The 26,592-nt window shown below is 35.4% G+C and overlaps 1 long non-coding RNA gene across 1 annotated transcript in view; it reads right to left on the reverse strand.

Annotated features, from left to right (window-relative positions):
• Positions 1 to 26,592, reverse strand: part of LOC134529020 (uncharacterized) — a 27,183-nt gene continuing 591 nt past the window's right edge. The window contains exons 2-3 of the long non-coding RNA XR_010074435.1: positions 23,660 to 23,815; positions 1 to 741 (exon numbers count right to left, since the gene is read on the reverse strand). This is a non-coding gene — a long non-coding RNA (uncharacterized LOC134529020). The remainder of the gene's footprint in view (positions 742 to 23,659; positions 23,816 to 26,592) is intronic.

Genomic DNA, 26,592 nt, shown 5'->3' on the forward strand with positions numbered 1-26,592 from the left:
AAATTGTAAATTATTTGAATTAAAAAAATTTTCTCGTACATTTAAAACAAACTTTGATTTCAAATAATTCTTCAACTTGAAGCTTACCAATAATTTGGTACTTAATGCATCTTAACTAATTGCCCAAATGGAAGTGTGTAGTTTGAGGTAGGTATCTGGCATGTGAAAGCGACAACACGGCATACGAATAGGACCTAGCTGAATGCTACTTCGTTGAGCCACAGTCGCCCACAGCTACAATCCGATCGAGAAATATTCAAGCCTCGTAGTTGGACTTAACATATTTACACACTTGTGGTGTGTGATTTAACAAATAAAATAATCATTCGTGACAAATAATTACCCATGTCAAACTAAAGCGTGAAAAGCATTATATCAGCAGAAATATTTAGTTACACACCTAAAACAATACTTACATAACACTGTTTAACAATACTGATTTACACAAGTAATTAAATTAATAATACATACATGATATCACAATATTTTGTTGTGAATATGGCCCGTGGCACGGTGCACAACAATAATCTCAAACCCTGTTGTGTCGCCCTCTGCCCAAACACTCCCTTACTAGATGCCAGCAAGTCGTCTGGCGTCAGGCGCAGGCAGGTTCCTACTGCCGTGACCCGCCTATCCCTGCAGCATGGCGGGGTTCAACCACGTGGAGCCCGCTCAAGGCTGCTCTAGCGATCTCCGCCCGCACCAACGGCCCCGGAGTGGGGATAGCGCGACGTCCACCCCCTAGAAACATCCGCGCACATGAAAGTGCGCAAGTGCGCGAGTGCGCGAGAGTGTAAGATCTCAAGAGCGCAAGTATGCTGCGTCATTTCTACCTTTCCCTGCCGTCTTCCCTATCGGTTCCCCCACCACGTACCCAACTATTCCCCTCCTCTCCCAGTCCCCCCACCACATACCTATGCTATTTTCCATTGTGCAAAAATAATTTTTGTAACGCTCGAAAATGTTTACCCCTTCAGCAAATAAGTTTTAAAAAAATTAAAACCATTTTTATAATTTTCTTGTACAACCTTGTGTTTCAAATACCTACAATGTAATGCGATTCACGTATCAGTCAAGTTAGTCACTTAAGCCACTGTACGGTCGCATTATGAAACTGATTCTTAAGTTTGTCAAGATGTTTCTTCGAGATTGGATTTTTGCACTTATAGTTAAGGTTACATGGATTTTTTTATTATTTTTTTTAAGTACTGACTAAGCGCAAAATCGGATCACATATTTAAACACTATCTAAAATGATATTTTTGCTTATCATAAAATTACATCAACTAACATACTTACATGAATACCAAAGAAATCTTTAGTAATTTTATGCATTTATTTTTAACATTTTACACATCGCGCAAACTTATAATATAAACATTCAACCACAGAGAACGGAGCAAGCTGAGGTGTTCCTTGGATTGTTTTTTGTAGTGTTTTATGCTCCAAGTTTGAAGTGGGCACCGAACCACTTGGCGTCCGACTCACTGCTCATACATATGAGTTATGCCGGGGAGCTGGGCTCGAACCCACTCATCTCGCCTCATGAGCGCATCACAGACAACAGACAACGATTAGTTTTTTTTTATGTTAAAGTAATGAACATGACTTCAAGAAATATTTTTAAAATGCTAATCTTGTCTCACCTGGTGGGAAATAACTTGATACTTTAAATTTAGGTACTTAAATAAAATTTCGACATATAACAAAAAAGGAATATATAATGATTTTGAAAATGTTGGAACACAACAGTAGCATATATAAGTATTTTTGGACCCCGGGTTTCTCTTGTAGAAATGGGTTGAGTCAAGGATCTGTCCGCATATTGGATTGTGACGTTGCCACAGCCATCTTGGATTCCTTTACCTTGACCTTGACCTTAGACCTTTATCTTTAAAATTTGCCAAATATTTACCAAAATTGACGCAAAAATTGGCGAAATGACTCAAAATATCCAGTTTTTAGGAAATCTTTTGCACCAAATATATCAAAAATATCTGAAAATTCAAACATTTATATTTTCAAGAAAAATTTTTTTTTCAATAAAAATTTCAAAACCTCAAAGTGTTTCTACTTTTCAAATAACTAAATGTTTCCAGAGTGGCTGGGGCTTTGAACTTGACCTTTAAACCTTGGTCTTGATTGAATCTGTCTACCATATTGGATGCTGACATTACAGCTGCCATTTTGAATTCTAGAACATTCCGCCATATTGGATTCCGACATTTGTTTTTCTGTTAATATCCTTCATCTTGGATTACGCCATTTTGAACTGTGATATCATGTCAGCAATTTTTAAAATCCGTGATTTTTAATTTAAATTCTGAAAAACATAAAATTTATTTAACAAATATGTTATTAAAAAGTTTAATAAAAAAGAAACTTAACCAAAGACCTTGGAGTCTTCTGTTAAACCCGGTGAAGTCATTCAATTAAAAATTGCAACAGCTCCTTCCTCCAGAGAGGCTACCAGAAGACTGACCATCCACCCCTCTAATAGGAAGTTATTATACAAAGCCAAACCGCATGACATCATGACGGCCATATTGGATTCATACTTGGTGGTTTTTAACTTACTATATGACTCCAACTAGCCCTCAGTGAATCCAACTAGCTTAAATAGCTCCAATGTCGGGCTCCAATAGGTCCAACTGCTCCAATGGTTCCAGCTGCTCCAATAGCTCCAACTGCCTCCAATTGGCTACAACTAGCTCCGATGCCTCCAAATAGCTTCAATGGCATTTGGCTCCAACTAGATTCAATAGATACAATTTCTTGTTCCAACAGTTCCAAATAACTAGTTTTATCAGGCACGTCATTTATATGTAGCCCACGCCTCTTAGTTCATGAAGAATAGTCCATGTTCCTTTGGTGGTAGAAAAAAATCAGCATTTGAGAAGCAAATAGAAGTCTAACCTGTCGATAAATATGTCCGGATCATTTCACGATTAGTAATCAATCTCTTCAGCTGCTGCCAGCATCATTATACGTTTATTATTAATATTTTTGTAGTCCCATAGAGTCTTTACCACTATCATCAGCCTCATAGTAGAAATCAACGTCATCATCACAACGATGTTCATCATTATAATCAGCATTGCCATAGCCATGATCAGAATCCTTTCATTTTATTTTAACACCTCATTTCCAAATTTTTGATCCTGTCAGCATCAGGTATTTCTATTTTGTTCCCAAGTTTACGGGGCTGACTAGAATTTGGTTATTTTTTTTTTAATTTCCCATGTAAGTAGAACCTCATTCTTCCACTTTATTTTTAATGCCTTCTCCATCTTAATTTAAGTAATTTGTGAGATCTGGGATAATTAATGTTGGTAGGATCAGCATTTTTATGTTCTTAGAGAGCATAATATTCGTCAAATATTTTACCTTCATTCCACTTTCTCGATGTTATAAACTCATCCTCGTTATCATTAGTTAGCTTGGTTGTACAGTTTATAACAACAATGTGCATTTAATGGAAAGGATGTATATTTACACGAACATTCAACTCGCTAGGATACGATCGCCTATTTACGGTAGGCTACAATGCCTCCAACTGTCATTGATTCCAACTGTCTTTGGCTTCCAACAGCTCCAGCAACATTTGGCTACAAGATTACAAGGCTATTTGACAACGAAGCTACAAGTCTACGAGGTTACAAGGCCACAAGGCTACGAAACTAAAAAACGTTAAGGCTACGAGGCTACCAAATTAAAAGCGTCAAGGCTACGAGGCTTCGAAGCTACAAGTATTCAAGTCTCTAACTGTCCTTGGCTCCAACAGCTCCAACAACATTTGGCTACAATGCTATGAGAATATGTATAAGTATTCAAAACTCCAACTGTCTTTGGCTCCAACAACTCCAGCAACATTTGGCTACAAGATTACAAGGCTACTTGACAACGAAGCTACAAATCTACGAGGTTATTACAAGGCCACAAGGCTACGAAACTAAAAAAGCGTCAAGGCTACGAGGCTACCAAAATAAAAGCGTTAAGGCTACGAAGCTTCGAAGCTACAAGTATTCAAGTCTTCAACTCTCTTTGGCTCCAACAGTTCCAGCGACATTCCGCTACAAGACTACAAGGCTTCGGAGGCTACATTGGTACGAAGCTACAAGACTACAAAATTACATGGCTAGGAGACTACAAGACTACGAGGCTATAAGGTTACGAGGCTTCACGGCTATAAGTCTACGAGGGTTTATGATTACAAGGCTACGAGGCTACAAGTATACGAGGCTACGAGGTTACATGACTCCAACTGGCTCCAACAATGATGTTAACTTCACCTCTCTTAGCCAATTGCCATACCAGGGTAATGTTGTAATTTTGTTTCGATTTACTTTGGATAGAATTGCTTCATATCCATATTTGTTGACTCGGGGCTCTCGTCTCAGGACCCACATGGGCTGGGTACGGATCAAGCCGAACTCGCAATCGGGAATCGGCTAACCAGACAGTTGACTGAGTCCCAAACCCTTGAACCCAGTACTACTGACGCCTTATACCGATCTCCTGCTACATTCCGGGTCCAGAATACCCGTGGTTCGGTCGAGGCCTGTCCACCCTCTCCTAGCTATCCAGGCTGGTACTGGAGCCATTTCGCCGCTCACTGCTGGAACTCTCTCCTTGCTGAACACTGACGTTCATTTAGCAAAAAGTGCATTGGTTTTCTCAGTGTGCTCCTGATTATATCTGACAGTATATTGTTTGTTTTCTCCAAGTGCTTCTGGTCATTCCTAAGAAATCAATCCCTTACTTTAATTTTTTTTCGTAATGAGACATTTCATTCAGATTTTCGTTTATTTATTGAATTTCTGTTACCAAATCATCACATACGATATTTCTTATCAGGTGAAATTTAGAAGAAGAAAAAAGATTTCATTACTCAGACGATTTGGTCTTAAAACAACTGAGTAACACAATCAGGTGGACGTTAAAGAAAAAAAAATTAATTATTCAGTCGATCACTATGTCTTTAGACAGATGATAAATACTGCCATGCAAGACGAAATCCAAATTCTATGTCTATCGAAGACCCCCTTTGGGGTAAATTTGACACCAAGATGGCCGCTGTGACGTCACAATTCAAGATGGTGGACATCGTCACCAGCAGCTCACCCTGGACTCTGTTTTCGGAGTCCCATTCCTATACTACTTGCTGTAGCACCCGCTTGGCTTGGGGCACATCAGTGTGAGTCGAAGTGAGTAGGCCGATGCGTACACAGACCAATGACTTGAACGTGCGGACGTCTTGGGTTATTCTGGCAACTCATTTTTCTCCGCGATTTCAGGCGGTGAGCAAACCTTTATAGCGATTAAATAAGAATAGTCTTGGTTGAATATAAGTTTCTTGAAAAGTATTTGTGAAGAAAAAATTTCTACAATAGGAAAATTATATATTTAATTTACTTCTTTAACATGTGATTTGGGTATACTTGGCACACAAGGAATATAAAATGATACTTAAACTCATCTAGGGCAAAAATAATGTATTATTCCCGATGAAACATAAGTAACAGCTCATGCATTAGTGCTCGATTAGGCAGGCCCTTAAGCTTAGAATTCCTTGTTATTCCTAATCAATAAGCCAGACGTAATAGGCCATCGAAAACAATAGTAATATAGCAATAAAATAACATTCAAATATTTTGCAGTGAGATGGTTAGCAATCTCCTCCAAAGTGTTATCACAACTATTTAAATAGTTACAGTATATTAAGTATGTAAAGCGTCCCTATTCTTATTGAAAGGGGAAAAACACACTTTTACGATTGTGAAATGTGCGTACAGTGGACAGAGATAAACTGTTTTGCAACGTTAAAGTTTCTATTTGACATTTGATCTTTGTTTGTTTGATATTTCCAAGACAAATTGCACCACACTTGGAGAAACGGTATCTGAAAGTCAAACAGCTTTTGCACTTATTTTGCAAGACATTCTAATCAACATTTCGGACCTCCAGTATATAAATACCTTATCGCTGAAGCAACACGCTTATGAGGCGAGGGTTAATGGTGTGTTAACGACTCCAGGCATAACTCAGTTTATTAGCGAAGCTTCAGATTTCTAGTAGAAATCCACCAGGAACCTTTAGGTGCTGTTATCCTAAATTAATGAGAGTGGACACGCGTGTCTTAAAGAATGTGGTTTTCTCAATTTGTCTGTCATAGTTGAATTCATATTATAACTTTGGTGAATTGTCTATAAACAGTATTATCAATTAAATTACTGTTTTAATAACCTTAAAAAAACAAAGTAGTATAGTAGAGGGGCTCCGGCGCCAGGATCCAAGGTCCAGGATTAAGTATGAAGTCAATGACCGTCCGCCATCTGACGTCACGGCGGCCATATTGGATGACTTTGAATTTTGATCTGGACCTTTGAACTTGAGATTTTACCTTGAGCTTTGAAAATCACCTTTGACCTTGACCACGGCCGCCATCTTCGATAATGTCATGTCCACCATCATTTAATCGAGTGCCCACTCACGATCGTTGCCCTTTTCCTTATGGTAGAACTTTACGCCATTTTGGATTATGACATTACAACCACCAACTTGTTTTCGTCTGCTAGAGGTCGCCATATTGCATGACGTCAGCACCACCATCTTTTATTTTTGTTCTTCTGGAGGTTGAAAACGTTGTTAAGGCACTTATCAACATATTAAAAATAATTTATTATACAAAATACATTAGAACCGATGTGAGTTGAACCATGACAGCTCGGACCTCTATGTTATATCTAAAACATACGCCGTCGACCATACGGCCATCGAGAACTTTACCAGACTAATTATTAAATCATATATATAATTATTAATATACAGTTTTGGACATTCTTAATATGAAACAATAATAACATCACCTGCAAGCCGAGCCACCATCTTTATTTTCAATACATGTTATTACGATATTTAAAATACCATATAGTGCACACACCATCTGCTAGAGCGCACTACCGCCATCTTTGTTTTCAGTACTTGCTTCTAAGAGCGCTAGTGACATTTAGTACAACACATCCTCCTCCAGAGTGCGCTGATGCAATATTGGTTTCAATTTTACCCGCTAGAGTGCAGTAGTATTTATAAGCATGGAATCGTCTACTTAGTTAGCCATTTTTTCCAACATCTTGAAAATCTTGAATTATTAACCTAGAAATTTTCGGGAAAAATACCAAAAATAATAACAAAAATTGGCCTATTAATATAATTATTGATTCGCTAGATATCCATCCTTATTTAAATCCTTGCTCCATACAAGAGGAATAATTTTAGGTAAAAAGAATTAATTAATTTGTTAAATATAGTGAAGAGACCTAAAATCGGTAAAAAAAAACTCATCCATCAACCGCCAGTAAGACGTTGATACCATCTTGGCCACCATCTTGAAAATCTGTAGTTATAATCCTATAAATGCGGGAAAAATTCAAAAATCATCAAAATATCACTTTTTAATGTTCTTACTGATTCGATTGATTTTAGTCCTTGGTTAGATCCTTGATCGTTAAAAAAGGTATTTAGACTCCAAAATAATAGTTCAACTAAACATCCTCACTACGAAAAATTGCATTATACAAGACAACTGTCTGATGAAATAATTATCCTATCACTATGCCTACAATGGAAGTGTTTTACATTACTTGACATGCATTTAAAACATGTCATGTCACATGTAAAGCATATAAGACAAGCGAATCTGAACCACGATGCCTTCTATTTCGACATTTGTAAATACATTTCAGCCAAGACTTGTCCAGTGCCAGATATGTATAAGCCAAGTGTATCAGAAACTCGAGGCCTTCTTCGTCGATACTTGCCATATCTTTCAAACTAATATGACATTTTTCTAGCAGAGAAGACAAAAGTCCTTGAACTGTCGTTCCCATATTATTTATATATCCTACTGCAATCAAATATGCCAACTCTCTAAGCACACTTTACACATAGCTACTATAAGACCAAGAGCTCTGAAAAATGTTTTTAATCACAGTGTGATTGAAACTTAAAGCTTACTTGGTACTATCGGTTATTTTGAATTAAATTATTTATTATTTGTATTGATTCATAAAATAAAAAAAAATGTTATTAATATTTTGAATTAAGATTATAAAATATTAAGGATTAAATAAGTGATGTAATAAATTGTTCTAAGAAGTAAAAATAAAGACACTTAATAAACCAAACAATTGGGAAGGGTTCGGTGATGGGCAATTTATCGCAGCCTCTGTCTGGGAATACCGACCTCAGAGCGGAGGTTCTTTGTTGTTTCTTGCGAACCATGATCTAGAGCTGTTTCATGGACACAAGAATTGCCAGTCATAGAGAAACGTCAATGGATAACAAAGATGAACACATAATCACACGGAGAACAAGCTGATATCTGCCGATGTCAAATGTCAGATGCCCGGACAGCACAGAGAATTACACGGAAGGAACTACACCACATACGAACACAATGGGATGACAACGGCGAGACATCTGCGATAAGAACAGTAAATACAGAAAAACAGCAACCTCACAGATAATCTGAACAACACAACGACAACAAGTCTATGACAAGACAGTTGCGATGTTTCGGGAACTGGCAGCTAGCACAGATAGTATCACAATTAGAACTCTTATCTAGAGAACGCGACCTTGCTCCTCGTGTGAGCACATTTCGTCCGCAAGTGTGCGACATGGCAACATGCAATCCTCACTTATATCACTCAAAATGAAAATAAAATTTACTTAAAAATTAAAAATATTTCTGAATTTTCTCTCGTGCTTCATTATTACATACATAGGCACGTTTTTCTGACGTAAATTAAGATACACGTCCGTCATTCCAAAAATCTGGTCATTTACGTTAAAAAACAGGCATAATATAAAATTAATCAAGTTTGAACTTCTTGCATTTCCTGCGCGTTTGGAAGGCGAGGACGCAAATGGTCGAAATTACATGAAGCTTCCTTCACTGCAGAAGACAGAAAACCCTTGTTCGTATTGCAAATGATATTTCCCTACACAATTTGCACCGGTAAGTGATTTCAAGCATTAAAACTGTGCACAAACCACTAGTTACATAGACCAATACATTTGCAAGCACTTAACATGTTAGAAAACTACAAATATTCGATTTTACAATTACAACTCTAACTCGACATGAACTTCATGCTTACTGATTTTGGTAGAAGCTCAGATCCAATTAACTTAAAACCATGTAAGATAATTAATTTAGTTTTACATATTGTGCTAGCCTCATCAATGGAACCATTTTCTTCGTAAAACCATTTCCTAAACCACAAAAAAAAAAACATAATATTACAATTCACGGAAACTTCCCTTAATTCGAAGATTTTTTTTTAGTAGCTAGTAGACGAATGAGAAATTTTATTCTAGCCCTTTTCCGAAATAATATTGAAAATTCTTTCATTGTGTAATAAATAGTTACATCGTTAAACCATCATATAAGGAACTTTAAAATATATTTTAATTTTGCAACCCTGTTAATCATAGACCGTCACATTAGCGCTGAATTTCTGACATCACCAATTTTATTTGCATTATAGTTAAATGTCATTACTTTTAGTTCTAATAACGTTTACGTTTAATTTTCGGGTATTATGAATTCAGTTTCGTACTACAATAAATATAAGTAATGGCAAATAAACGTCCTTATTTACTTTCAGAGATAAGTTTGTACATATATTTTCAATATTAATAATTAAAACTTACATATGTTTGATACTTTATGAGATAGCGTATAATTAATTTACTAATTAGCGGGTGCGTAATGGAAATAACATGAAAATTAATCTAACAAAGCACAGTAAAATAAATATACATATTAGAAGCCCTCCCCATAATATTAGATTCAATTAATTTGTTTCACTAACGTAAACATTTTTACTAAACACTTTCTACTACCTACTTAAATATATTTTCAAAAGAAAAATCTTACCACCCCTTGGAGAAAGTATTGTAATTTTTGTCAAATCGTATGATAATTATAATACAACAACCGCTAGGCTCATAACAGGAAAATAAAGATACAGATTAAAATACTTCTAGTATTTTATGCAATTGTCTTTTAAGTATTTGATCCTTTCTTCACATGCTGCTAGCAATTCATTATTTTCTACTCCTTTCGTACTAGAGCATAACCTGCCATCGCCATACAAAGAGCATTTTACAGCAACATTTTACTGTGCTCTGATTGGTGTTGTTCCATAATGTTTACGCGAATATCGACGCTAATCTACAATAATAAAACTGTCCGAGGTAAACGTCTGTACATTGGAAGGAATTATGAAGGAAAAAATATTAAAAAATTGCAATTAACAATTTTTCAAAATCAAAAATTAAAGTTTTACATTTCTTGTTTGTTTTTCTGATTGTCTGTTTGTTTGTTCGTTTTGTTCCTGCATCAATCGAAAACTATTTGACTATTTGGCTATCTTAGACAGTAGGCTAGGTATACACACACACGACGCCGCTGTAAGGTGGGTGGACTAATCGCGCGGCGCACTGGCTCCCGCGTCAAGACAAATCGCCAGAGATGCGCCACCCGATTAGTCCACCCGCCTCACAGTAGTGTCGTGAGGGAAAGGGACGTCCAGGCGCTGGCCCTGTGTCTCTTCACTGGCAGCCAACTTCTTCGAAGAAAGCATCGAGAAGCCTGTGTTACGACATAACAAATAGCTTGATCGTTTTGGCGATCATATATAAAAATAAGACCCTGATGAACCTTCGGTAGTAAAATTATAGTTTTATGTAAATTTGTCTTTTTTATAGCATATAGAAGTTAAAAAAAACAGCCCTCGTATATCCCCATTCGTCAACATCGGAGGCCATACCAATCGCATTGGTTTGCCAAATGAAAATTTATAGCAGTTAAACTATTCTCGAATACATATTGTAAACTTAAATAATCAAAAACATATTAAGAGATTTTTTTTAATGATATTTGGGATTTATTTCTAAGTTTTTAGTTTAATAATTACAGATTTTCAAGATGGCAGACAAATTGACCTCGGTGGCTTAATGGAAGCTAGTTGATTGGTAAGTAAAGCCACTTTGTGAACGTTATGGCAAATTCAATTAAATAAGTAATTTTTAACCAAAAAACGTTACATCGACTATGGATCGAATGAAGAACTGAAATCCATCGAATCAAACATTATATTATTAGGTGATTTTTTTAAATGTTTTTTTTTGTTGCATTTTTCAGTATTTCTAGGTTAATAATTACAGATTTTCCATGTGGCAACCAAAATAACCGACAAAATGGCAGATACTAAGACAGCTGACGATTGGCACCACTGCACTCTAGCTGGTTTAATTTAACAAATATTGCGGCAACGAACTCTATCAGACGAAAACAAAATTGCAGATCCAAGATGGCCGTCGTAGTGTCATAGTGGTTGGCATAATATATATTCCTTTATATAAGTTGGCAAGGGGGTCAGTCTGCTGGTAGTATCCATGGAGGAAAAACCAGTCATCTTTGTTTCGCTCTCACTGGGTGCCAACCAAGGACTTCAAGATCCTTCGTGTAGTGTATTTATATATTTATAATATTGTAATTTTATAATTTTTTTATCAAGTTTAACAATTTAACCGATTTTTGATAATAATTATGGATTTTCAGTATGGCGGACGTGACATAATATTTCAAAATGGCGGAATCCCAAATGCTGGAAATTTTTTGAAAACAATACGGCTTCCTCGAAGTCATATTTAAAATTGGCGGAAAGTTCTAGAAAATAAAATGACAGACGTGACGTCATTATCATAGTTATCAAGTTCAAAGGTCCCCTCCAGAGGCTTACTGGAAGCTGTTATATGAGAAATTTAAGCCTCTTTGGGGACATTTAATTATATAAAGGCAAAAACATACTGAGGAGTTTATAATTTTTTATTTTTGAAGTTTTGATGGAAAATTTCCCCTCTGTAATGGAAATTTTTGAATTGTCAGAATTATTTAAAAATTTTCGTGGCAATTATTTTCCTAAAATATGGACTCTTTTGTCATTTCGGTGAATTTTTGGTTAACTTGAGCGAATTTCAAGTCAATTTTTGCCACGTTTTAAAAACATTTAAAGTGAAGGTCATAAGTCAAGGTCAGGGTCATCCAATATCGACGCTGTGACATCACAATCCAAGATGGCGGCTGAAAATCCCAAACCACGTACCAGCAACAGGCGCAGGGAAAACCAAAGTATTCTACTTTTGTATCAATAATAAACATACCAAGACAAATAACCAAAATTCACAATTTTCGATATTCCACCTCTAATGTGTATAAAATGTTTTACTTTAAGAATAAAAATTTATACTTCCAAATCTTCAAGCAGAGGTAAGAAACAAGGAAAGAAAAACATAGATATAGAGATGCAAATAGTATTTTTTTCTCCATTTTTTTTCCAAATTTGACCGTTAAAGAAATTAAAGGGAGTAGGTTTTGTTTTATTATCAAGCAGGGTGTAAAAAAACTGAGTACGAATAACGTATACAATGTGTAACAGTGACTTTTTATGTATTTTCTCGAAATTCTAGTGCAAAGGGGGTGAAGAGAGGGTGAGATAGGTTTTAAAGTAAAAAATATTATCTCCAAATAAAACTAAGCGATTGTTAAGAAACTCATCACGATTAGGTTTCATGAGCTTAGAGTTTTTTTTTTTTTACCTTATTTTGAATCCCACCGCAAATGGGGTGAAAAGTGCGTTAGTTATTTTAATAATAAATCATAACTTCGGAATAAATTAAGCTGGAAGTAAAAAAGGAAGCATGAATAACTTACATAATGAGCCTATAATTTTCTTTTCACTTTTTTTCGAATTTAAATCGCAAAAGGGGTGAAAAACTGTTAAGGTAGGTTTTAAAATAAAACATTTGAATTCTGAAGCAAATCAATTAAAAAACTGAGCACGAATAGTTACCATAATGAGTAACGTAGTGTGTGTTTACAATTTTCAGAAATTCAACTACAATGCGATGAAAAAGGTGGAGTTAAAAATTTTAATAGGTACAATACTTTTAGTCATAATACATTTAAAATAAAGATATGACTGTTCAAAAAATCTTAAAATAATGTAGTTATTTGTAATTAGGTAAAACAGGGAAAAGCTGATTTTAATTATTCTGAGTATACAAGAAAATTAAATGAAATCAGGAATGAAAAAATGTTATAAAATTAAAATGAAATAGGTGTGTGTTACGCAATTTTTTTTAAATTTTTACTCTCATGGAATGAAAAGAAGATAATTGTTATTTCATCGAGGTAAAATATATCTCAGAATACACTGAAACGGAAGTTATAAAAACGGAAAACTTTACCATATTAAAAATTTAAAAAGCTTACGCATTACCACTTGAAAATTTCATAATTATAATGGTTGTTGTTATGAATTAAGTGTTGTATAGACTACACCTAGCATTTTAATTTATCTAGTTTTTAAGCAAAATGATTTTGGAATTTTTAACATACTTTTCTTGTAATGGCTCAATTCCACTCAGCAATATCTTAAGGTTCACACAAGCGAAGCCACGAGTTGTTAGTCCAATATAAAATATTACTATTTATTTTAAACTTAAGTTAACAGCTGATTATCACACGACAATTGTAAGGCTTTGTAACTTATATAGATATAGTAATATTATATGCAGACGACTAATAATTCTGTTTTTTTTGTTTAGTACGCGTAGTGTAGAACTACTAGCGCTATCTATCCTGTAGTTACAAAACGTTAGTAGTTGAGATAAAAAGTGAAGAGATAGCACTCCGTTCGTTATGGAACTAAACATACGATATGGAAATCGATAGGTTCGATAGCAATGAGTTTTGATAATATTATACAAATTGAAAAAAAAATAAGGTAGACACTTTTTTACTTTAGTTCTTTGCATTATTTTTAATCAATGAAAAAATATATTTTAATATGTGTTATGTATACTTACGGAGGATTCCTCCACTATACATTTTATAGCTATACAAAACCTGTTTAAAACACTTGGCATTGGTAACTAATATTTATGTCCCCCCTCCTCAATTTTCTCTCTCTCTCTCTCTCTCTCTCTCTCTCTCTCTCTCTATATATATATATATATATATATATATATATATATATATATATATAAAGGTCCTACAAATTTTTTTTAAGTCACAAAACATGTTTATCCTGAAAGGGGCTAGTCTACATTCGTAATTATAAGTATTCTTTAAACAGAGCCTGGCAGTATACATAAACATACTAACAAATAAGGGTACTATAAAACTTAAAATTCTCACAACAATGTTAATATTAACTGCTAGAATTTATTTTCTTGCCAGTTTTTTTAAGTGTGTTTTATATGAATTTTTTTAATACCTACGGATAGCAGTAAATCTAAAGTATAGTTTTCTCAAAGACAATTGTAATTATTTTTCAATACGACCGATGAACATAACTTATTAAAATATCAGGTAAGATGTTTTTAATAAAAATACAGTTAAAATATTTTTAATAATTTTTTGTAACTCTTTAAAGTTTTCAAGGCTTGTCCTCGCTCATTTCTCTTGTCATTGTGTACCTCTATTTGAGGTTTTATCACGATAGCTTTTTTGCATTTCGTGTTTTGTCTAAAATTTTCTTAACAGATGTTTAAAAATTTTTTTAATATCAGTAAAGAGTCACGCAAGAGTTTTGAATAACACACGATCACCCACTCGGCTTTTTACAGCCTGCAAACAACTTATTTTAAAACCTGGTGAGAAAAATTGTAACCCACCAATAATTGCATGAGTACTATGAGAATAAATTAACGGAAAGGTCCCTTAATTTATAGTATATATGATAAAATAGATTAACCAACTCGGTGTGTGAAATCGAGTATTTAGTCTATAATTTTAAAATTTATAATTTAATAATTTAATGATACTATTTTCTGAATTTAAGCTCTATTGACGCGTTAGTGCTGATTAGTTATTAAGTTAACGTGACTAATGAGAATATGCACCGCATAAATTAAGGCGTCCGCCTAGACAAAGTTGTATGTGTGTTGGTGAAGCGGGATGATAAGTGCGATGCTTGCTGGTGCTTCTAGCGTGGTATAGCCTCTAAGCGCAAGGCTATGGACTGGCCCGCAGTCTTCTCGTCGTGCAAATGGTAGCTACAAGATTTTAGTGGTGATCGTTACATTTCATGGCATGTAAATGAAGATAAATATGTATTGCAAGTCCCTTGAGTGTTTTCTGGCATCTGTACCAGGTGTTCCATGCCTAAAAATGATTCTGAAAACAGAGGTTACCTTACTAAAAATACATTTTAAAAACGAAATATGGAAACATAACCACCTATCCGCACACAGGGTATTCCTAGATGCTTTTCGCCAACAGACCCACTGGGATATCTCGAGTCGAGACTACATTTTGTCGTCGTCCGTCCGAAGGCCATAAAGCTCGGCCTCCACCCGCCAGTATTAAACCCCGCTAACGGAACGCACCCCTAGTCCAGGTCACGTGAGTCAAGCGAGCCGTCGACGTCGGCGAGTGTTTATACATATTATGCCCATATGACAACTCCACCAAACAGCTCTTATGCTTCATTAATTACTGCAAGTAATTAAGTGTTTTTTAATTAACAAAACAACCATTAAGAGTGAAAGTGCGTCGTAGGGGTGCAGCGGTTTCCCTCGTGGGAAACCGCAATTAATAAACGTCCGGAACATCCCTTGCGGCCTTCCGCCAATAATTAACCACAGCATAAATCAACCTAATTAACCTCCCTGTTTTTCACCTGCAAATAGCCACTGGAGTAGTCAACAAGTGACAGACAGTCTCCAGCTTTACTTTTGATTTTCAAATATTATTAATCTCAATTTTATTATGTATTATTATTATAGGCCTTCCACCAACTAATTCAGACAGATGTCATTAAGTTACGAGGGTTCTAGAAATAATAATGTCTAATTATAATTATAAAATTGGAATAACGGCACATTAAAAAGTCAGCGCGTCATGACGCTTCCCCCCTCCCAAGCCCGCACAAAGCGGAGTAGAGGTTTACTCACGGGCCGGGGCGGACACGTGATCCCGCGGGGAGACTTCAACTTTTGTGCTACTTATCTTCATACTGGTAAATATTATAATTCATTAAAACCTCTTTTTCCTCTCCCCGCGTGCCCCCGTGCCCTTTTCAGGTGCAGGGCTTAACCCGGCCGCGTTAATTCTTGCTCGTCGTGCAACAACGGTTCGCGACGCAGTCACATTACGGTCCGGGCCGACTCCCGCGAACAGAACTTAATATAATTCGTCGAGCAGACGCCTGCCGACTACAAACGTAAAGACTTGTCTTTTAATATTACCTTCGTGGCCCGCGACTCACACAGGTGAGTGCGGCCACGAAGCTAGTTCCAGTTCATCACGGGAGTGGCCGTAACCCACTCAAACTCTTCGACGATCCCCAAGCCCATGTAGGGATCTTATTTGCAAGTGCCGCAACGTAACACGTAATCAATTATTCAGTGCGAGTGTGTGTAGTGTCAGCGTAATTGTCAAGTGTAATTGTGTAAATTGTGCCCATCCACACTTTGTGAGATGCGGGATTAAAAATCAGCACCTAAATAACGTTTTTTTTTATATCATAGACGCCCCCTGAACAGTTAGTGAACAGTCCTCTACACTGTTTAGGGCCAGTGCGTATTAAAAGCAGGGACTCCCTTCCACCATCAACAGCCGCCGATCCTAGTGGAACACGCAGGGGCAAAAACCCACGACCACCTCGGTTAATACTCAAATTAACCTGGCACCCGTCGGAGATTTCATTAAGAGCCACTAAAACCACTAGGACCGCCCCGGGTCTCGATCACGAGACCGCGGGTGACGGCAATTTCATGTAATCACATTTAGGATTCTAACCCAGAACTCTTTTGCTATCACTTTCACCATCTGCATTTGTGTAGAGGTAATAAAATTATTATATAGAGAACAAATATTAGACAGCAGATTGCGTTCACTAATTTATAATTGTCAACATTTTAGGAATAACTAGAAAATAACTACTCCTTCGCCGATACAGGCTACTGTTGTTTGGCTACTAGCCCGTGGTGACTAATTACCATTCAGACGTTTTCGAATTTGCAAAAATCTTTAGCAAACTACAGGAAATGTGTACGTACAGATACTAAACAAAACCATTTTTTTTTCTGAAAAGAAAGCTAATGCTTATTTTTGGACGTAGGACACAGGCACAAGAAGGCGCGAAGTCCACTCTTCGCTCTCCTGCATCTTCGTGGATGCCTCGTGCGCAGTGTTAGTGGGTGTGTGCCTCTCGGAGGGCGGATTCTCCTCGTTAGCGCAGACCAGCGAGCCCGCGCCGGCACCTCCTGTCTCGGCCGACCTTCACCGCTAGGCCTGCACCTTCACATTTGGCATCCCCGTTGAAACTATGTTGACGTTCGTAATCCGGCAAGATCACTATGCGGCATGGTCGTCTCCCGAACGAGCTGGAATAAGGAGCTCTGGAATAAAAGTGATCGCTACGAGAGCACACACACGCACTTACCCGGTCAGGTCAAGCCATCACAGAACCGATCCAAGGACAATGGAGTCACTTTCTATTTTCAGTTATTTCACATATATTGCCTCAAAAATAATGTCTGTGTTGCGAAAAATGTTTTAAAAGTTATTTTGGCGTTGTTTGAAATTCATATTTACTTTGTTAGGATATTTGTACTTAATACATTTTTAATATTAATTTTTAAAGCGTAGAATTCAAATACCTACAGAGACTTCAGCCACAAACAGTAATGTAAGTATTAAAATGCTGTTTATTATTAAGTTTTCTATAAAAACTAAAATTTTATATTTAAATGATTAAAGCATGTTTAGTTTGCACATTTATCATTCCTATATAAATATGTTTAGCGTAAGTAATTATGTAAAAAATATGCATACCTACTTAGATAAATATATAACGTGTAATATATATGCGAGCATAAATATACAAATTTTCATTCACGGAATAGTCTTATGTGTTTCTAGAGTCTGTTGAATAAGATAGCTCTTTTCTCCGTATTCCGGAGTCAATAAACATCCATTTTTTCCCCTTTTGTGTAACTTTTATATATTGAAATTTTCTCTTGGCTTGTGGATTCCATTTACTAAATCAGCATTTGTGAAAAATATATTTTTCATGTGGCAGGCAAGCAAAAGCATATGCACTGCACAGTCGTTCACTATGCCTTAGGACAACTAAGAAATACTATAATACAAGAGAGACTGCACTAATCGAGTTACCTTATTTTCCTTCTCCTTGATACTTTTCGAAGCCCCCTTCTCTTGCTACGATGAAAAAACATCCTGCATTCCAAATAATAAGTGGCCATGTATAAGTACTTCTGGTAAGACGTGGAACTACTTGGAACATACTTCGTTCATAAAAGAAGAAAACTCTCTGATGAAATATATAAAATTGCAAATATTAAATCCAAAGTATTGAGCAAAATTTATTCGATAGTGAGAATGTTTGAATTTTGAGGTACAATTAAATAGTTGAAGAGCAGGAGACTCATATTAATATGTATCAAAACAGAATCGTTTCAAATGTATTAGTGAAGCCATCTTCAACATATATGTGCCGGTTGCCAAATGAGGCATTTCGTTCGTCGAAACTAAAAATGCTTGTCGTTATGAGAAAGACAAATGTGCAAAGAGACCTTTGCAGAAAACGCAAAGTTGTCACAACTGCTGTGGACAGTTTGTCTAAGAGAAAAATTGAAAAATGTATAAATAACTTTGAATTTTTTTTTTCGTTTGCCGAGAGAAAGTCAGTGTTTGGACCGCATCTAAGTGAAATTGACGAACCTTATCAAATTGGACATCTACATCGACTTTAAGAGAAAGTAGTAAGATATACTACAGGAAGAAAATGACGCTGAGTTTCCTAAGACGAAACGCGAAAGAGCTGTCATTCCTACATAACTCACTGATAGGTTTTTTTTAATTTGTGACACAAGGCTAAGGAATTATTAGTGCTGGAAACTATGACAATATCATCTATAGAGAAAACAAAAAGAATCCTCATCTCTATCTTGACATAACCATGAACTAATAACATTCAAGCACTCAGAGCTGACAAGACTGTGGTGGATTTCCGTCATCAAATAAGTTAAAATTTCGTGATAAAGTACACATGCATGATACTGCCTAAGATTATGGTGACGACGATAATGAATACTGGTATGAAGGCGAAGATCATGACTACGAATATGGCGATAAAGATAAATATTAAATATTTTCAGAAATCAGATAGTAAACATTTGAAGGAGATGATAGCAGCAGACGGGCTAAAATACACATCGTGGGGAAATCCAAAAAATGAGTGGACAGACTGAAAATTTTACTGGCTTCCTACCCTGAAATGTTTTTTTTAATTTATTTTAAGAACACTTATGCCGATATATTTATGGATTAATTTAATGTAAAATATATTGCGTAAAATAAACCCTGATCACTGGATAACCTTTTGACCCAAAGAAAAAGATTAAAAACCGTGATCAAAATAACTGTTCTACTTTTGATGGGTTTGGTTTTTCCTTGTATCAATTTTCGCATATCGGTTTAGCAACGATTTATTTAACGGAAATAAGTTTTCCAATATATTGCATGGTTTAATTTAATGCAATTATGTTTTAAGTTCATCGGTGTACATTTATGATAAACACAACATTAGATACCTACAAATGGGTCCCAAAAACCACTGTGCCAAACTTATAGGTAAATGCTTGTACTATCACACGACAAGTAGTTTTGGAAATAATGTTGTCCATCCATAATATATTCTGTTAAGAGAAACTTTTTATGTGTATTTAGTACAAAGCCGTGCAATCTTGATTTTAGAACTAAAACTTTATATATATAATTACTGTAAGTTAAAATATGATTACATGAACAAACTGAGAACAGACCAAGTAAAATAATTACTGAATAAGATTTCTGCGGCAGCAAAACTGAAATCAAAGCGTAAGTAGCTATCGTCATAGGCCAATAATGGACAACAAATAATATATATATATTAGCTATTTTGGTGGAAATTGTTTTTAAATGCTAGTCTTAGAGACGTACGTGCGGTGTCATTATTCATTTTTGTTGTCCATTATTGAGATTGCTCTTTGGTAAACAGTGCAAACCAGCAAGATCATTAGTCCATGAAAATATTCTGAATCAATAGTTGTTATACTTTCCACTTGTTATACTTTGTCGAGTTTTATGGGTGTTGGAGAGAGAGAGCAAAAGTGGAATGTAACGAAAAGTGCAAACCCAATTCCTCATTAAAAATAAGTGCGGATTTTACAGTGACGTCATCACACATGGACAGCTACGGGTTTCCCCCAGTGAGCCTGGCACCGTCAGGTCCTCGTGCAGTGTGTGTGAGAGGTGATAACGGCACCTGCCATCTTGTTTACAATACTCGTTCACACCTGCATCACAGCATGCGCACCCATGAGTGGTTAAATGCTGCCTCAGCCACTGCGACCACATCAGGTGTCGTGCAAGCTATTTGGCCGTCTCTTCATAACGATCTCCAGGAGTATGGACTAGTTCAGGAATAATTTTTCCGTGTGTTTGAAGAAAAATGTCGTTTGGAATATTATGACTCCATACTGGGAAAGCTGAGGTACGAAATCCATAGCAGAGAAGAGATAACCCTGTGAGTATTTGCAGCACATGTGAGCACATTAAATTTAACTTTATAAATAATAATTTGAAAAATGACGCCATTTACCTTCTTTTAATTCATGGTCTGGAAAAATGTGACAATTCGTATTATAACTTTAATTAGTTCTATATTGATTAAATAATTAATAATGTGTTCTTCTATTTGGTGTTTTATTTTTTAAGTCTGTTGAGTAAAATACATGCCCAACAAATATTCACAAAACTCGAAATAGGAAAAAGTTTAAACTTTTTTTTCTAGAAACGCTCCTTATTTTTCCAGCAGCAAGCCAAACCACCAGGTGTAAAATTTGAATTCGAGCATTAGTAACACAATTTATAAACCTATTTGCATCATATCAAATAAATTACCAGTTTTTTTATATAATATCATATTGTCTTTTGTTTTGACACTATACACATGGTTCACGAAAGATGGACTTCATAATGGCTTACAACTTTAGCCTCAATATTTAGGCATTCGCCTGGAACAATGAGGAGGAACTACTTTGGGGGATATCTTCCAGAACTGAGCAACTAGTCTGCGAGGCGCGAGGCGAAGACACTGAGATCATACGAGGCACTGGAGTCGCTTTAAAGGGGCCAAGTCCATTCATCCATTATCTAAGGAATTTTTTGGTTGCTTTATTGGTGTAAGTAACGAGGTCGTCTATTCTCGTGTGTCCCTGTACAACCTTTTCTGCCAGTCTGTCCAGCGCGACACACTGTTCTGACCGTTGGGCTTCTATGCGGTCCTCCAGTCCATTTAAGTCCGTGTGGTACTGGTGATGTTAGCCTGCACTTGGTTGATTTCAGCCTTAAGATCTGACTTTACCTGGCTAATTCTAACCAACATCTGTCGTAGCCATTCCATGCTAAAACTTGCAGGTGTAGGTGCAGATGCTGTGCTTGCAATGGCTGAACTACGTTTGCCCTAATCTCTGCTGCATCTGCCTGTAAGCTGTCTGGTACGCCACTGTTTGGACTGCCTGGGTCAGGTGTGTGTGACTTCACAAGCAGTTGTTTATAAGGAGTGGCGGACGAGGCAGACTGCATCAGTATTATCGGCCGTTCCAGCCTTTCTGCTCCCCTGACTGTGCAGCCAATAACTGGTCAAAATTTGAGGTTCTTCCTGTCGTGTTCATGTCATCTGAGTGCGCTGTTAGTGTATCACTACTTGAGGAATGCATATTTCGCATAACCACGTATTTTGACTTCAGGTGTATTTTTCGTTATAAACAAAGGTAAACCCATACGTGAGCAAAAAAATGTTTTTGCTGTAGACTTAACCAGTTTTTTTAATGTTTTGTTAATATACCAAGAATACTCTTGAGGATTCGTGTTCAAAGTGAGTCAACTCAGTATCCATAAATTCATGAAGATGGACGTAAATTCACGAAGATCCCCGGATAATTTGTAACCAGCGCTCTTCGTAAATTTAAGGGGGAAAATTTTTAACAGTGTAGAAGCAATCTGCCGGAAGGAGGTTATGATAACAGACAACAAGGATAAACAAAAAATAAATATCTATAAGATGTTTTGTTTCATCTTAGATGAGAAGGAGGCTTGCTTATCGCTTGGCGGCCGAATGTTTAAAGCCTGATAAGGCAATGAAGCATCTGCCGGCCACGACAGCTGGATAATACATGAGGGAGATGCTTCAAGAGCGAGACAGCTTATGTTGCAGCAAGAAACACAGATTTATTTATGCTCCTTGACTAAACAACCGTATTCATTCAGTTTTAGCGTCTACAGTGGGCACAACGTACACTTACAGTTGGCGAAGCATAATCGTGTTATATGTGTGTGTATTTTGCGATCCAATCGTCTCCAGTTTGCTTGGAATATTAATTAAATGAACAGTACTTACAAAGTTCATAAATCTCCTGCAAGAAACAGTAGATTGATTCGCTGAACATGCAGATATTAAATATAGTAGCTGAAAAAATATATTTTACGTGACATATTAAATATACGGACAAAAAAAAAGATGTCAAGTATCTAAATGTGATTCACGACACAAAAATTTCTAAATATACTCTACAGCCTCTAAAATTGCTTAACAAATTAACATAACTCAATATTGCTAGTTTATTCTTGAATGTGGTATTGCACTGTGCATATTCTGCGTACTTCCTGTTTTTGTTGCTCAAGAAAAAAGATCTTTCAGTGTGCTTAGCAGAATTAAGAATTGCCTGAGATCAGCAACGGGTCAAGTAGACTTACTGATCCAGAAACAATATGCATTGAATCAAAACTTGCGCGAACATTGCATTTTTATTCTATTATTGAAACGTTCACAGATATGAAAGCGCGGAAAACCAATTTTAAATGATTATTGATTTTTAAGTTGTTCGGTATTAAGTAAATTATATTTTAAGTTGCTCAGTATTACGTAAATTGATAAGTTTTAAAAAGAAAAAATGCCGTATTTTTTAAAAAAGACATAAAGGGAGAGAAACATTTTAAAACCTTTTCTTAAAATTCTGTTAAAATTAACTTAGTACTGTCCTCATTATACAGCATTATCTCTTAAAGTTTTGCAGTCTTTTAATTTTTTTAATAGTAAGGCATTAAGTTATTGGGCGGTCTTAATCTCTCTCATTGCCCGGTAACCATGACATTATATGGCAGAGAATGAAGATAAAGGTGTAATGCAAGGCCCTTGGGTACTTTCAATAATCTTCACCGGGCGTTTCATGTCTAAAAACACCCGTATTAGCACTTTTCACTCATAAAAATACAGTTAAAAAACGAAATGCGGAAACAACTACCCATACGTTCCCAGCGAATTCTTAAGTGTTTTTCTGAGACTCCACTCGGAAATGTTGAGCAGCGTGCACGCCGTGTGTGTGTCCGGGTAGGCGGGACCTTAATGCAGATTTACTCAACGATGCAGTTAAGTTAACTGGAAGGAGTGGTAAAAGTACAGATGCACGCACATCACAGGTAAAACTACAACAGCTTTGACATATTTACCAAATCATGGCAGGGTCGGCGGGGTCGGCAGGGTTGCTACCCGAGGCTCCAGGCGCCCAAGGCATGTCTGCTGTCGCTCGACCACTCGCACAGCTAGGAGTGGTCACGTTACTGTGTGGGCATGGGCAGGTCCTCCGTGGAGTTAGGCTACTGAAACTGATGAAAGACAATGTGAATGCTCTGAATTACACAAGGCAAAAACATTTTTTTAACAAATGTTTATCAAAAAATGGTAACACGTTTTTTTAATTATTTATAAAAATAGCCGAGAAAATTTATGGGTTTATACTATTTTTACAATTTTTAGTTTATTTTTTTTAAAATACAAATTTTTATTTAAATGATATTAATAAAATTTGTGATTGAATTATTACAATTTTTATTTAAACTTATTTTATTGAATATATCTTAAAACATTATTTTTCTTAGGTCGTAAAGTACATATTAAACCAAATCAAAAGTATTTTTGATTAAAAAAATGCATACGGCAAACTAATTCCAGGTTTTATTCCAAGACTAACCAAATATATAGTCTACATCGGGGAAGTTAGCTTTAAACTGTATAGCTATAATGAGAATACTTATTTAAGCTCAATTTTACCCCATTTAAACATTATTTGATATTAATTTTTTAAAAAAATGTCTCAGTAAAAATAATAAATCAATTCTTGGTTGGATAACAATAGCAATTTCAAGGTCTCTACTTAAAAATATTACTTATTATTCCATTATGGTAAATTCGCGTAAATAAATTTTGGCGTTCCTAAATCTCTGTAGTTTTTGAATGGTTATATATTTTCATTTTATATATATTTTTTAAATATTTCAGTCAAATAAACGCTCCTTAAACTAAATCGAACTAAACACAACCTACCTATTATCTCATTATAATAAACGTAATTTTCCATTATGAAAGTGAAATACACATCAACATTTAAAAGAACTTAATTCTTTTTATTTGAATTGTAAACATGTGTGAGATATAACCAGTATCTCTGACTGCCCTTCGAGGTAGTTTATCAGTTTTATTACTAGCCTCCTGTGGTAAAAAATGTCCTCACATTATCTGTAGGCGTATGCATCATTATTGAGTAACTTGGAAAACTTCCTATGTTGGCGATGAAAAAGTATGCTCACTTGAATATGAACTGGAGAAAATTATGTTTTTTTTATGAGTTGGACGATATTACTAGAAAAGCTACACTATCTTATTCAAAAAGTGTAGGATTTTAAAGTAAAATAAAGGACGCTCATTTAAAAATAAGTAAGTAATACCTATCTCCAAAATAATTTGCCATGTTAATTCTTTGAGTTAAGGGATTACGAAAAAATGCACTATTCCTATAACATTTTTTTAATAGGTAAGCAAAATGATTTAATTTCTTAAAGTATTTATTTTTAAATTTTATGATGTGTTTAACATTAGACCCCACAGAAAACAGCATAATATATATTACTCCTAAAATTAAAATATCTATAGTTCATTTCGAATTTGACTGAAATATTTGTATTACTGAAATGAAAAATGTCATTAACCGGCAGTTTCTTAAATGCGTTATAAATTCATGAATAAGTAGTATTTAATTAAAAGAGATGTAAAGGCACACCCGTAATCGTGATTTTATGACGCCAAGGAATATTTTAAGTACCTGAATGCGTATTTTTAAATTACATAATTTTTAATAAGATTGAAACAATGATTACATTTTAAATCTTCAAAATTAAATTTAAACTTACTACCCTACATATTTTTTTTAAAAAGCGTGTTATTTAAATAAAACTGGACACGTGAAAGTCATAATGGACTATTTCGTTTTTCCAAGATTGACTTTATCCTCTACGTTTATTAATTCGTACAAATACATTTTATTGTACCTAACTCCAGCTGACACTTTTGTGGCGCGGAAATATGTCGAGTATTTTAGGCGCTCCAACTTTAGCATAATTTTTAAGAAAAATAAACATCGAATATCATTCGTCCAGTACTTACCAAATTAGGAAATACAAAAATATTATAGTGCTTAAGCTGATAAATGATAGCAATTATCACAAATGAGATTTATTTTTAAGTTTTAAAATTATGATAACCAGGCTAAACGAATAAGCAAGTATTTTTACAGTAATAACGTTCGTAGTAACTTAATAAAAAAGTTTAAGTTTATCACAAGAGTAATTAGCATGCTTATGTGGTTTATTCCCTTCATTGGTTTGAATTAATTTTTGAAGAAAACGCCACGATCAATAGGCTAAGTTTTATTTATTTTATATTTTCTTTCGGAAATTAATGTTTATGATACAATAATTGTCTATCATTGTGTGTTTTAGCTCGATGTATGAGTACTCTAAAACCACTCGAATTTTGCTATAAGTAGCTAATTTCGATTCAAATTTATAAGAAAAGGAATGTGTAAGTATTTGTCATTTTTTTCTCAATACGATAGAATGCAGGACGAGGTGAAATTCTAAAGGCAGGGTTGCCGAAACCATGAACGTAAATTATTTACATACACTATACTGCCTCTAAAATTATAACAAAATTAAAAAAAAAAGTAAATGTTCTTTTCAGAAGAAAATCCCTGAAAACCCAGTTGCCAAAATATATTTCAAGAAGGGGGGGGGGGGGGGGGGGGAGTAAAAATTGTAAAATCATAATGCACTAAGAAAATAAATAGGATAAATTTTGGTAATGCTAAACACGATTATTCGTATTTTGAACACAACAAGGCCATTGAAAACAGAAAGTACGTCACGCAACCGAATTTAATCATTTTTGAAACCAGAGAAGCCGGTTATGTACCCATACTCCACAAAAAAAATAATTCTAATAAAACATATTTAGGTACTCAATTCGAAGAATTTTGTTTTCAAATCCAAGACTTTGTTTTATTTGGCATCGTACAAATTTTGAGGGGTGTGCAAAGTTTTGGAATGTC

The sequence above is a fragment of the Bacillus rossius genome, chromosome 2 (genome assembly GCF_032445375.1).
Source record: "Bacillus rossius redtenbacheri isolate Brsri chromosome 2, Brsri_v3, whole genome shotgun sequence".
NCBI lineage: Eukaryota > Metazoa > Arthropoda > Insecta > Phasmatodea > Bacillidae > Bacillus > Bacillus rossius.